Source organism: Rhipicephalus microplus, chromosome 3 (assembly GCF_043290135.1).
Source record: "Rhipicephalus microplus isolate Deutch F79 chromosome 3, USDA_Rmic, whole genome shotgun sequence".
Taxonomy (NCBI): domain Eukaryota; kingdom Metazoa; phylum Arthropoda; class Arachnida; order Ixodida; family Ixodidae; genus Rhipicephalus; species Rhipicephalus microplus.
The window spans coordinates 278579121-278592334 of NC_134702.1; the positions used below are offsets into that span (position 1 = coordinate 278579121).

A 13214-nucleotide genomic window follows, 5' to 3' on the forward strand; every position below is an offset into this window, starting at 1 on the left:
TACATAAGTCACAATAAGCCTTTGTTACTTAGTTACTTTCAGACTATAAGAGCCATGCATTGGTTTCACAAGTATAGCTGAACAGTCTACACATGATTATGCCACGATTGCCATGAATTTCACAGAGTTTTGCAGTGCACTCCTTGAGAAGTTAACTGAAAAAAAAAGCATGAGACTGTTTCTCCCCAGAAGAGAGCGATTATAAATAAAGTGAGGCGTCTTACTTCAATTTTTTTATTTTGATGCTTAGGCCATCTAGACGCGTGCAGACATAAAATCCAGCCTTGAATTTTTTGAAAGACACGTATGTTCCAGACGTGTAAAGCCGCCCAAGCCTTTTGACACGCCGTGTCAAGATTTCGGGTACAAGTGCATGCTTAGTGAAGTGCAAGAGTCCTGGCAGTACTTCCTGAGCCCAGAATTTTTCGCAGAACTTTATCCTTTCAACATGGAGATGTGGGGGGTCTCCTGGTGCGTTTCCCTCAGTCCATATGACAAAATCGCACCAGTTATGGCCCGTTACTGCCATCTGGCCTTGCACCTGATAGAAATAGGCGTGGTCCCGCTTCAGCTCCGCACCTTCTTCGGTGAGTCTGCAGCAGAAGTTTCTGTCACTGCAGGCATCCTCACACGTTATCCTTTTTTTGAAAAAGGGCATTTCACTTCTAGTAGGCCTTCTTTTCCATCTATAACAACAATTCTGTCTGGTGAAGCAGCTAAGAAGGGGTACTGGCAGTGGACGTGAAGTCCAGTTTCCCGGACTGCCACGCTCGAGTCTCTGGCCTGCAACAGTTTCACATAAGCAGCTACGGCATCTGCTTCGTGCTGTCTGCCATATACGATTGCTTCGGAAGTGGCTCTGTCCCAAGGGTACAGTAGTGCCTTTAGCAAACTGTCCGGTTTTGTACACTGGCAGATCCTTTTAAACATCGATGCTGTTAGCCGTCCAACCCGTTCTGCATGCCACTTCTTGTTAGATGCTTGGCCGACTGTTTGGTGGCATATCAGATCCCTCTCTGTCTGGCTTAGTGGCTTCATTGTTTTTATGTACGATTGTACCCCAGTTGCTGCAGCCTCGCTCCAGAGGTCATCGCTGTCCTCTATGGGCTTCTTTATGTTGCATGGTGGCTTTGGCTTGGCTTTGTCGTGGCACATGTATCGCAGAGCATGCAGATCGGGACAGGCGGTTGCCAGCTTATCCCTCAGTGACTGAATGGCATGTGGACTAGGAAGTGGGCCATCAGCACAGGGGTCATAATCGCGCTTCCGTTTCCCACGTGTAGGCTTGTTTATGAAATACTTTTGGAATCTGATTTCACCCAGAGGCTTTCTTGCCACTGGTTTCTTTGCTGCAAGTAAACAGAAAATAGGGTACTTCAGTTATGCTGCTAAAGAGAGCACACATGTGAGTGATAAGTACATTTGTGTTGAGAAAGGGAGCATATGTACGAGCACAAGCATGGCTGTTCAACACATGAGGAAGTGTGTTTGTTCGTGTACTGTGCTTTGTGGTGTGTAAATGATGTAACACTGTTTATTAATAAACTGGCATGACTGAGCAAGCAGTCATGAAAATGCAACGCTGCGAGCCTGTTTCTATGTGTATATTTTGTGAATGACACATAATGGTATGTGAACGCAACGTCATGTTCACAATAGCGGTAATTTACTGGTTTGAACATCCACTGCTTACACGAATCCTGGAGTGCAAGTTGCGTCTCCAACCATTTATTATGCTTGGATTCCCGGCTGTTAAAAGGTTTCTGAAAGCGGTCTCCGTTGTAGTATGAAATACACGGGACGGGTAGTACCTGGGCAAGCGCTGTCCTGCGTTTACACGGCGCTATGTATTCTCTGCAACCATGATTAACTAACATGCTAAAACCTACTACCCTTCGAACTCGTATTTGACCTGCACTGTGTCATGCAATATGCTTTGTGCTCGGCACTGTATGGCTGAGCTGCTTTTGTGCCATTAAAATATATCGCGATCATAATATGCTTGCACAGGGTACTTTGTAGGTATATACTTAGCTGAAACACGAAGTTTTTAGTGGCAAGATGGGCAACACAGGATCGTTAAGGACATGCATTGGTGGAGTAATACCTTCAGCAGGGACTATCCACTTGCAGGGTACGTCCGTGCAGGACGGTGCATGTTCAGCTTTGGCGGCAGCACTAAACAGCAGGCCTGCTACATGTTGGCAGGTTTCACTAAGTCTGAAAGAAAAAAAAAACTGTTGTTCACAAAATCAACGGACAACCTCGAACATGTATTTACAGACGCTAAGCCCGCGTCTTGCAACGTCGAGCTTTTTAGGTAGCACCGCAATGAGGTGAAGTACTCGATAGACGTGATCTTGTGAATGCAACAATGTGTACCACGGCAGCACACAGTCTCGCGTATATCCGTACATTGTAACGGTTCGCAAAAAAAGCTGCCATTAGTGCGCGAGGCTGCGCTTCGATGTATAAGCGCAAACCATGATTGATATAGTAGCACGGGTCGTTTATAATCACAAAAGCGGGAGCTGCAGCAGGTATAGGCACTGGGGTAAACTCCTGTCCTATGAAGAGAACGTAATGTTCCGATAAGGGAACTGCATGCTCCCATTACACTCGCAAGCGCATAGGCGCAACATTTGTTTACACACATTTTCGGCAATCGGTGATTTGCACTACAGACGCGAGTAAAATAAAATATCTCACCCAGCAACACAGTCGCAGTGCGCTCCAACGATGCGACCGGTAGCCACGACGAACCATGCCATTGTTACATACACGCCGGACTTCATGGACGGTGCGCACGCCGCTCTCACCAGACCTAGTTCGTCATCAGATGTTTGGAGGTTCAACTTCAAGTGTTTGACGTATCCTTCTTCCTTGAAGGACCAGCCGCGATGAGCCTGGCGAACGGTCGAAGTAGCGGAGTGTAGGTACCGCCACACGTCGTCGTTGCTCAGGCTGCAACGCGAAAAATCCTCACTCCATCCCATTTCCGCAAACGCAAACGGGATGTTTTCTTCTTCTATATTGTTGTTTCCGTAAGCAGTGCACGTTTCCGGCAAAGAAACAACACTAAATCAATAAAACAAGCGCACGCGAGCCGCCGAACGCTGCCTAGCACATGTTAGTTCACGAATGCCTTTCCAACCAAAAGCGCGAGCGCTGCTTCCCTGTTTAGACGGCAGGTGGCGCTCGCTTTTCCGCAAATGAGATCAGAAGTTCAAGCAAGATTAAAAATTAAGCAACGTGGAATAGGTAGGCTTGCTTTAGGAGCTCACGGGAATACACCAAATCAGGGAGTACAAGGTGATATGGGATGGACATCATTTGAGGGCAGGGAAGCTAGCAGCAAGATAAAATTTGAGAAGCGATTGAGAGAAATGGGGGAAGAGTGTTGGGCTAGGAAGGTTTTCAGCTACTTGTACATGAAGAATGTCGATACAAAGTGGAGGAAGCGAACCAGGAAGTTGACTGGTAAATACTTAGAAAACAGCAGGTGGCCAAACCAAAAATAACTATCGGTTAAGAAGAAAGTGAAGGAAACGGAGACTGACATGTGGAGAATGGGCATGATTAAGAAGTCCGCACTAGAAGTCTATCGAACGTTTAAGCAGGAAATTGCCAAGGAAAGGATCTATGATAGTACTCGGGGTAGTTCTCTACTGTTTGAGGCCAGAACGGGAGTACTGCGAACCAAGACATATTGGGCCAAATACGAAGGGGTAGACACAGTATGCAGTGCGTGTGGAGAGGAAGAAGAAACTGCCGAACACTTGATAATGTAATGTAAAGGGCTTCACCCTATAGTTCAGGATGATGGCGCAGAGTTTTTCAAAGCACTGGGGTTTAGGGACCGGGAGGGCAAAATAAACTTTAAGCGGGTAGACTTCACTAGAAGGAGGTTGTCTGATTGGTGGCTAAAGTCAAGGCGCGAGTGAAAATTAAACTCTTCACTGCAAAGTACGAGTCCTCAAACTCTTTTTTAAGATAAAAAAAATTAATATAGTTTTTGGTTCATTATATATTACGGCTTGGTGGCGCTAGCCACCGCCCGATCTAAAGGGTACAGCCATATCCATCCATCCATCCATCCATGGCGGATTTGGAGAGGTGACATTTTCTTGTACTCGCGTGCATTCGCTGGAATTCAAAGGGGTAAAGACACAATGAGGGAGAAAACAGTCTGTGAACGATAGTTTTTGGCTAGAAAATAAACCTTACAGGAAAGCGGCCTTGCAGATCACTGTAAATGGACAGACTGCATGTCCATTCAGTCCAGGGTAGTCCGAAGAAATTGTCGTCTTCATCTCCGTCCCCCAAAAGGTGGGGGTAGTGGTTAGAAGAAGGCGCCTAATTTCTGCAGCCCAGCAGGGAGCACGGCGCAGCGAATAAAAATAAAAAAACGAGAAGAAGAAAGAGAGAGAAAGTCAAACACTGCCTTCTTTTCTACCCAGGAAATAGAAAGGATGCATGTTCAGTTCATCACACGGCGAGAGAGAAACACAATGTAGGTCATAGCGCAATAATACGCACAACACAGCACAGTGCAATAACATTGCATCGCACGTGCAGAATAGGGTCTGCAGCGCTAGGGCCTGGGGAAGTGGAAGACTTGAAAGCACCACAGAGTGTGGGAAACATACCTGACGACGGATCCCAACCTATCGGCTAATTATTCAGCGCGTCTCGTAGCACGTTGAACGAATCAAGCTGCCTTGATTTCCGACAGCTCTTCCTAGGCCCTCAGTCAGTCAGGCGTGTCCAAAGAATTTTTGACAAGAGGAGCCAACAGCCCTAAAGAATTCTAAATATGACTTTCGTGTTGTCGCCTCTTTTGGCGCACCTCGAGAGCATTGACCCGGAACAAATCAGGGTAGGTGAGGTGACTTTCCGCGAACCTTACCTGCTTTCCAAACCAGTTACTGCATGCAAGCTTCCCCTGAATGGATGAATGTGTGGTTGAAGAAAAAGGAAAAGACACCATCTTTCCTTGCGAGACCACCGCTTAGTCCCTTGAAGGGAAAGGAGAGAGTGGAGAAAATAGTTTAGAAGTAGGTAGGAGGAGAAGGTTTGGAAGAACGTGACGGTCAAGGCTGCTAAAGCAGAAAGAGAATAGGGGCCGTCGGCAGGGCAGTCCGAGTCCTACAACTTGGAAATGTGGAGCTGCAACCATGTACGCAGATACCTATGTTCATTTCCACGAGAAAAAAAAAATTCTGCATCACCTTTCTTGGGCAAGAATACAGAAAACTAGCTAAGCGAAAAAAACTAAAATAAGTAAAGAAATAACCGATAATCTAACCACCAATTGTCACCACAGCTGCGGAAGGAAATAAGGAAAAACATAATCCGCGACCTGGGCACCAGCAGCTACACAGAGGCATTTATTCGCAGAACACTGTGAATAAGAAAAGACACGGGAAACACGACACCAATGGTGCCGCAACGACGCCGCGTGTCGACCAAACTTGAGCTCACGGAACAGCGAACGAAGCACAATGGCAGAACACCGCGAGACCACTCGCAACAAGTTTGCCCCATACCAGTCCCGATGGCATGGTGTAGAGCTTGTTGCGTTGTTTCGTAGTCTTTCTGCATTCCTTGAAGTGCACAAAGAGCGCGAAAGCTTCGGTACGAGAAATCTGAGCGTGGAAACAACTTTGCCATCAAGCCGTTTGCAATGTGGACTGGACGAATACAACGACGTGTGAGGGGCGACGGAAAGTTCCTACGCGCTTCAAAGATGTCTATGAATGGAAAAGTGCCTAAATGGGAATGAAAAAAAATTCACAAAAAACACGGTCATTGCTACGTTGTGTCAGTACAACAGAATTGCAAGCCTGTTGGAAAAAGATGGCAGCAATATCTCATAAAGAGACTCGAGAATTAAAAGCCTCTCTGATTGCCGAGAAGTAACAGAATTCTTCAATCACGTTACAGCTTGAATAAATTGATTTGCACGAGTGATGAAGGATCACGTGTGGCATGAACGGTGCGTTTCTGCCTCCTTCCTTCTTGAAATATGGCCGCGACAATTTTCATGGTAACCTAAATTACGCAGCCACTGTTTAATTGGTAGAAAATGACATGACAAAAGCCCATAGTCTGTGCCATTGCTACATTTTAACAAAACTTGAAATTCAGCCAGATCGCGCATTGCTATCGGGAAATTTCGAGCGCAAACTAATGCTTCCACATGACGTTCACAAGCATCTGTCCTGTCTCTCTCGTTCTTGTTAACGTCTTGTTTGGCACTCACAACTTTCCCAATCGCCACAATTATTCAAGAAAAAACTGAAGTGGCATCTGATGGCACAAGCAGTTCAACGCAATAGAAAGACAGAATGGGTACTCGATTGCTCGCGAATCGTGCTGCTTTCTCGTCCTTGAAGCCACATTAATAATAAAACCGGAGCTTAGCACTCATACTCCGTTGATTAAGTACATAATCACAGATCAAGCTCAGTGTGGATTCCGATGTCACGTAATAAATGTGACCTGCAGTGCCACATGTGTCACAACATGCTGCAGAACCCGATTCCATGCCTTCGTACCGTCATGCTCGTTTAATACGAACGTTTGTAGATTGGACTACAGAAACAACATTAAAGACCGAGAATTATTTAATTCTTCCGTTCATTAGTAACGCACTTCTTTATGCATTCTTCTGTTCTCTGGGAGCAGGTCACGTGAGTTCTGTAGCATGAATTAACATAAATTGCTGTTTCTATTTTACCACAGTCACCGAATGGTGTACAATATAAAGACATCACCTGCATTAAACTTCGTGTCAGCACAATGTATACACTGCTCAATTACATCGCAAAAAAATACGTGTTTCATGCAAAGAATTTCCTAATGCTTCGTTAGATATTCAACCGTTAAAATTAAAAATAGCACCACCATGAACGGGATTAACTCCGTGACCAAATTTCAGTGCAATAAGCGCTTGAATAACTGCACCTTGCAGGTATGCAATATACATTGCATGAGGTTTCAGATGTATGGTGACTTCATTAGTTCAGGTTACATTATTTTTGTAGAATTAGCTTTTTAGTCCCGTTTACTATGCTTTTTAATGTTAATACTTCACCTCATCAGTCATTTAGTGATGGTCAATTCATTTCCACATCCTTAAATGAGAGTTATGAATAGTTAATATTCAAGCATTTTTTAAACATATATGACTGGTTTTTATCAAAGGACCAACCCTAGAACTAGTTCCGGGGAGGGGGGAGATAGTAACAGCCTTATAATTTGAAAAATAAAATTCTCGGCTATACAAGCCGGAACGTCAAGAAGTTTTAAATATTCGGAACACTAGGTCGGCAAAATAAATGGAGCCCACATAGACCCACTCAGTAAATGTGCTTCTATCTTAGGACTCGATATAGGGCCCATCCTATAGCCGGAATTTCGGTCACATATAAAAATATTTTTCTCTACAAAACATTTTCGCAATAGACTGCTTTCAATAGAGTAAATCAGCGCGAAATTTTTCGAATACACCTGAGATAGTGGAATAACCAATCAAACTTTACGTGAATACCTATCACTTTTCGTCTCCACTGTCTCTTTCCAAGTTGGTGTTCTTCCTTTCTTGACATTCAACTTCACAGTAATTTACAAATCCGCATCATATAGAAGAAAATAGCTTGTGGTATACGCATCTCAAATCAAACTTGGGCGTGCACTTACGCCACATCTCACTGTTTTGTATCGATCATTTCAGTGTTCTCATTTCACTTACGGCATTGTCACGTGGTTGCGACGGCAAAAAATATGGTACGTGGGTTGCTCAAGACGACACTTTTTATTGAGTGAACATGTGCATAGGAAAGTGCAAAGTACTAGAAATTCGTGCTTTACACAGATAGCGGTAATTAGAGCATTGGTATTCGGTAAAATGATCCGCGCGAAGGTACGTCGCCATTTATACGCGTAGCATCCATATCGTAGGTGTCTCAAGCTTATCAGAAGATTCTAAAATAATGTAGAGTTTTCGCAGACAGCCAAGCGTCCTTTGCGAAAGGCAACTGATTAATATGTGGTGTTTAACGTTTCAAAACCACCACATGATTATGAGAGATGCCGTAGTGGAGGACTCCAGAAATTTTGACAACGTGGGGTTCTTCAACATGCACCCAAATCGCAGCACATGGACCTACAGCATTTTCGCCTCTATCGAAAATAAAGCAGCCGCAGGTGGGACTTGATCCCGCGACCTGCGGGTCAGCAGCCGAGTACCTTAGCTACTGAACCACTACGGCAGTGCCTTCGCGCAAGACAGTGACATAAAAATACAAGTGAGCGTGGAAGTATAATAACGTTGCGATAAAATTTCAGCAGATACAACATGTTTCACTGTGGATGTCATTTTCATACAGAACCGTCAGCGGGTGGCCACGCGTTGCAAGGTGGATCGACGTCTTTGGGTATTTTGAGTAGGCTAAATTTCTACCTAAAACATACGGCGTGACGACAGCCCTCACGTTGACTGTAAACTTTAACGAAACGAAGTGCACGCTTCGGTGGGACGATATGCACATCATTAAGAAGCTGTTGTGTATTTCTCAAAGGCCGAGATCCTCAATGGTCAAGCAAACCTTCCCTATCACGTGCTGGGTGAAAGGAATATATTCATGTAATGTTTACAGCCAGCCTATAGACCGCAACAACAACTAACGGTGTGGGCCGACATCACTCGTGTAAGTCTATTTAGTGATGTATCCGTTACAGTAAAAAGTAACTAAATACCTCACTCGTTACTCAAATAATAAAAAGGGGAACGTTTCACGGCTCCACGTTATATAGATACATAAAAAAAGGTAACGCACTACCGTTACCGTAACCGAAAAAAAAAACAGAACGAATGTTACCCCTGCAGTAGCTCCGGAGTCATCAGTTTTAATCAATGTGTCTTTGCTGCAGAAACCCACAATGATAATTTTAAATCTCAAATCTATGTTTCACACATACTAACCCAAGCAAGGATTATACTCAAAATGTTCAATTAACGAGAATTACTTGTACAAATGTACTGAACATTAGCAATGTCATATAGAAGCTTAATGATGCCTGCACATGTGATGGCTTCTGACTCTGTAGTGACACAGGATGAAAGCATTTTTTTTTCATTGGAGCATTATACACAAAGTGAGGTCCAATAATCAATGGTATTCATGAAGAAAATATCACTGAACTCTCAAGAAATTTACAAATATCGGCCTTTTCTTGATCCTTCAGCACCTCCAATAAAGCAAGTCGAAATCGCCACTGTTGGACCTAGCCACCGGAATGGCCCACCGCGCGCCAGTAGGCAATCACGGATGCCTACATTGGTGCCTTTTTATTAGAGGGGGAGGGGGGGATCGGGAGATGTCGTGGGGAAAAGGGGGGACACTTACAAGTTTGTGACACCAGATGTGCCTTGCAGAGACGTAAGTCTAGAAAAATCACGTCTTGCAACACACATCTTGCAATAGCAGCCTTTTTTTTAATATGTTGCAGGTTTTAATTTTGTTTATATAAGAATTCAAATCATGCCTAGAAATCAAATATACAAAAGAACAAAGGTTCCCAGCACTCTTAGTTGCATTGCTATGTTGTGTCTTTTCCGTAACAAGTCGAGAGTGGCAGTTGCTATTTCGATTTCTCACACATCTGATGGGTATTGAGCACGTGAACACGCTACAAAAAAGCATAGAAAAGTTGAATATTTTATACATACTTATCAAGCATTCCTATTTGTGACGTTTTTATGAGAAATTTTAATGGGGCCTACTTGCAAGGGGTGTTCCTCTCCCCTGACCAAACACCAAGGGGTCGGGGAGTCAACGTTTTCTGCAGGTGTGGTCAACGGACGCCCAGCTCGTGACCAGTATGGGCTGTGTATCTGAGCAAATATTGCATTTGCTCTCATCTGCACATATGACCATCGACAGGCTTTTGTCTTGGGGGGATGCAAACCCTTCTTTCAACTTGCATCACGACTGAGGAAGTGGGTCTTGTTGGTGTCGCTAGAGTGGGTAGCAAGTGCTGGTGGAACTTGAAGGGTTCAAGTGTCCGTGTTGCACCACCCGCCTCGCCCACGCCCATGTCTACACTTCATTCATTGAACACCGTGCTGAGAACTAGTTGAATAAATGCGCAGATTTGTTTCCTTCCGCATCCTCTACCACTGCATAAAAGATTCTCACATTGTGAAAAGAAGGTATTTTGATTCGTTTGAAGGAAAGTTACATTCAAAGCATGACAGATACTCAAAAAAGCGGTTTCATGCAATCGTAATTAGAAAACTCGAAGCAAAGGTGCTTCTTCTTTTGTGCAGCGTACAATGTAAGTGTAAGATCAGATCCGGAAAAAGCGAAATGAGTGACGTGCGTCACTGCTTGCTCATTGTTCGATGAAAGAAGGTTTCATGAAGTATGACGTTGCCAACAACAAGAAACTCATGCATCTTAAATTAAATAAAAAGCAAAGTGCTGCACATTTACTATAGAACATGGACATAGATTGAAATACGCGTTATTTTTTCATGAAAGCGAAATAAAAACTATTTTACAAAACGCTTTGCATTCATCGGGATGTCGACAGATCTGTGTATGTCATTTATGCTATTTGGATTAAAATTCCTGAATTTCAACTAATTCAGTAACCTATGGCAGAAGAGCCTTTTGAATTTTCAGTTTCGGTTTCTGCGCCGCCGGCGCCGCCGCCACCGACGAAAATTGGCCGCGCGCCGCCGCCGATGAAAAATTCGGCGTGCGCCGACAGCGCCGCCGCCGCCGACTCTGGACGACCGCCACGCCGCCGCCGGTCGAAATCGCCTAGGCGCACATCTCTATGCAACGCCGAAAGGAACCTTGCCCGTTCAGCTTGCAGCTGGCCAACGGTAGAGGTGTGCGCCGACTGGTCGGCGCGCCGCCACCAAGAGTTTTCGCCGCGCCATAGCCGCCGCCGCCGACGTTTTTCATCGGCGCGCCATTTATGTGCCAGTACTGACTTTTCACAGATTTGTCTTTTCTTTTTCATCTTGATTAATAGCTTCGTCTCACATTTTATGTAGCTAGAAAAAACCAGGCTTCTTAGTTATCTTCACCCAGCTTCAGAGACCGAGAATACCACTATGAACAGCGGCACAAGTTCGGCTGCTGCTGCATGAAATGACATATTGGACAATTGACAAAAATAAATGTATCAATTACAGGAAAGCATAGACGCTGCTATCTTAGGCTTAAAATCAATTTTTGCTGGTTTTTTATGCCGTAATTAGCAATAATTATGGTAATACGACGTTGAATGTACTGGCCCAGCATTTTGATGCGTGCGAGTTCCCCGTAGGTATATTCGAATATTCATACGGATGCAAAACGGCATCATTATCAGTCCAAGATGGCAGCCTATGTTCGGGCCCGAAATAGGGCGTATATACAGAAGAAATTAAGTACTAACAGTGCAGCACGAATGCAGCACGTTAGATGAAGAACTACACAAAGCCCCGAAGGATGAAATCGAAAGGGAGAAGTTTAATGAAGATTAAAAGCATCGAGGCATAATACATGCTTGAACCTACTCAGGGTACACCATATGTCTTATTTTTTAACCTCTGTTGGTATTGGCCTTTCCAGTCGTCAGATATCCGGGATGAAGATGCCAAGGCAGTAAGATGGCAAGAGAGAGAAAGAGAAACAAGGCTGGGGGATTAACCATATCTTGGCATCCGGTTTGCTGCCCCACACTGGGGATGAGGAAATAGGGGCAAGAAAGGGGGTGTAGAGAGAGAGAGAAAAGAAAGCGCATGTGCGCTCAGGAGTAGGATGGCAAACTCAACAGAGGATTTATTACATTCTGTACAGACAGGGCGAGGGATTTCTTGTGAATGGGCTGGGTGGCTCATTATAAAGTGTGCGTTTTGACTAAATCAGGGAATGGGTCCAGAATGTGCTGTTGAATGGCGGAACACACACTCCATTTCTGACGGTCCCGCTCACACTCGCGCAAGTCAAGATCTTTGATTGGGGCGTGGCCACCACACTGCACCTGTGACACCAAGAAACCATTGTGGTCATCTAATCGAACGTCTAATGGTGTCGGAATGCCACTTCACTTCCCAGCTAAGAAGAAAAATACACGGCTGACAGCAGGCTGGCAGCCCTTCGGTGACTTGTTTGATGAACAAAGAACGCCGCTGTCCCCCGTCGGGCCAGGCGCCGTGCGTGACATCTAACCAGTGGTGAGCAGAGGCGTAATAAGCTTGTCTGAGACCACCACTTTAAAAAAATAAAATAAAGACTTGCCAGTAGAAAGTTCACAAAAGACGGCTGTATTCGTCAATTAATACGGAGACAGACACTTGAGCGACATGTCATATATATAACATAGTCCAGCAAACAGGTTTTCATCACGTCACTTGAACGGACCTACTGGCACTGGGAGAGATGAAGAACAATTGTCACGGACAGTGGTGATGTACTTTTGTTGCGAAGGTAAAGCTCAGAATAAACCAAAAAAAATCTTAACATTATATTCAGGTCTTGATAAAAAAGTAAGTCAAGTTAGAAAGCTCCTCAGGTGGCCAAGTAATAAATTACTTCCCCATACGTTATGGTGAAGTATTTTGCAAATAAATAATGCAACCACTGTTTAATTGATATTCAATGACATGACCGCAATCAACGGTGTGTCGTCGCTATAAAAACTGGAGCGTTATTGGCAGCCACGAGTGGGCGAATGCAGCGGAGAACAAATATGCCACGTAATAAAGCGATGTGATGTCGCACATTTTCGCCTGTTCAACTCTGTGCCCTTTTGTTTGCTCGTGATGTATTCGAAGCAGCTAGCCAACTCTCGGGTAGAATTCGAGCAGATTAGCCGGGGCTGATAAGAGGAACGTTTATATACACTATTATATTAAAGGTAGCGTTACACTATATGTTAATGGTAGCATCACGGAAGCTTGATGGGAGCTTCTGAGAGCTCGTTCAGAGCGTCTAGGTGCTCGCGTTTTAAGCTCTGGTCTTCCTAAAATTCTCTGCAGGAGAAAACAATGGACTGTTTGCAATAATCTGCAAGGCAGATTTTCTGTAAGGTTAGTTTTTCAACCAAAATCACTCGTTCACACACTACTTTTCTCGCTCATTTTGTTTCTGCCATTCCTTTTTTTGAGATCTTGCTGTGCTCGCTTGCCTTCGCTGGAATTTGGAGAG

General features: G+C 44.4%; 1 pseudogene; it reads right to left on the reverse strand.

Annotated features, from left to right (window-relative positions):
* Positions 1-220: 220 nt before the first annotated feature.
* Positions 221-3203, reverse strand: LOC119159797 (uncharacterized; annotated as a pseudogene).
* Between the last annotated feature and the right edge of the window lie 10011 nt (positions 3204-13214).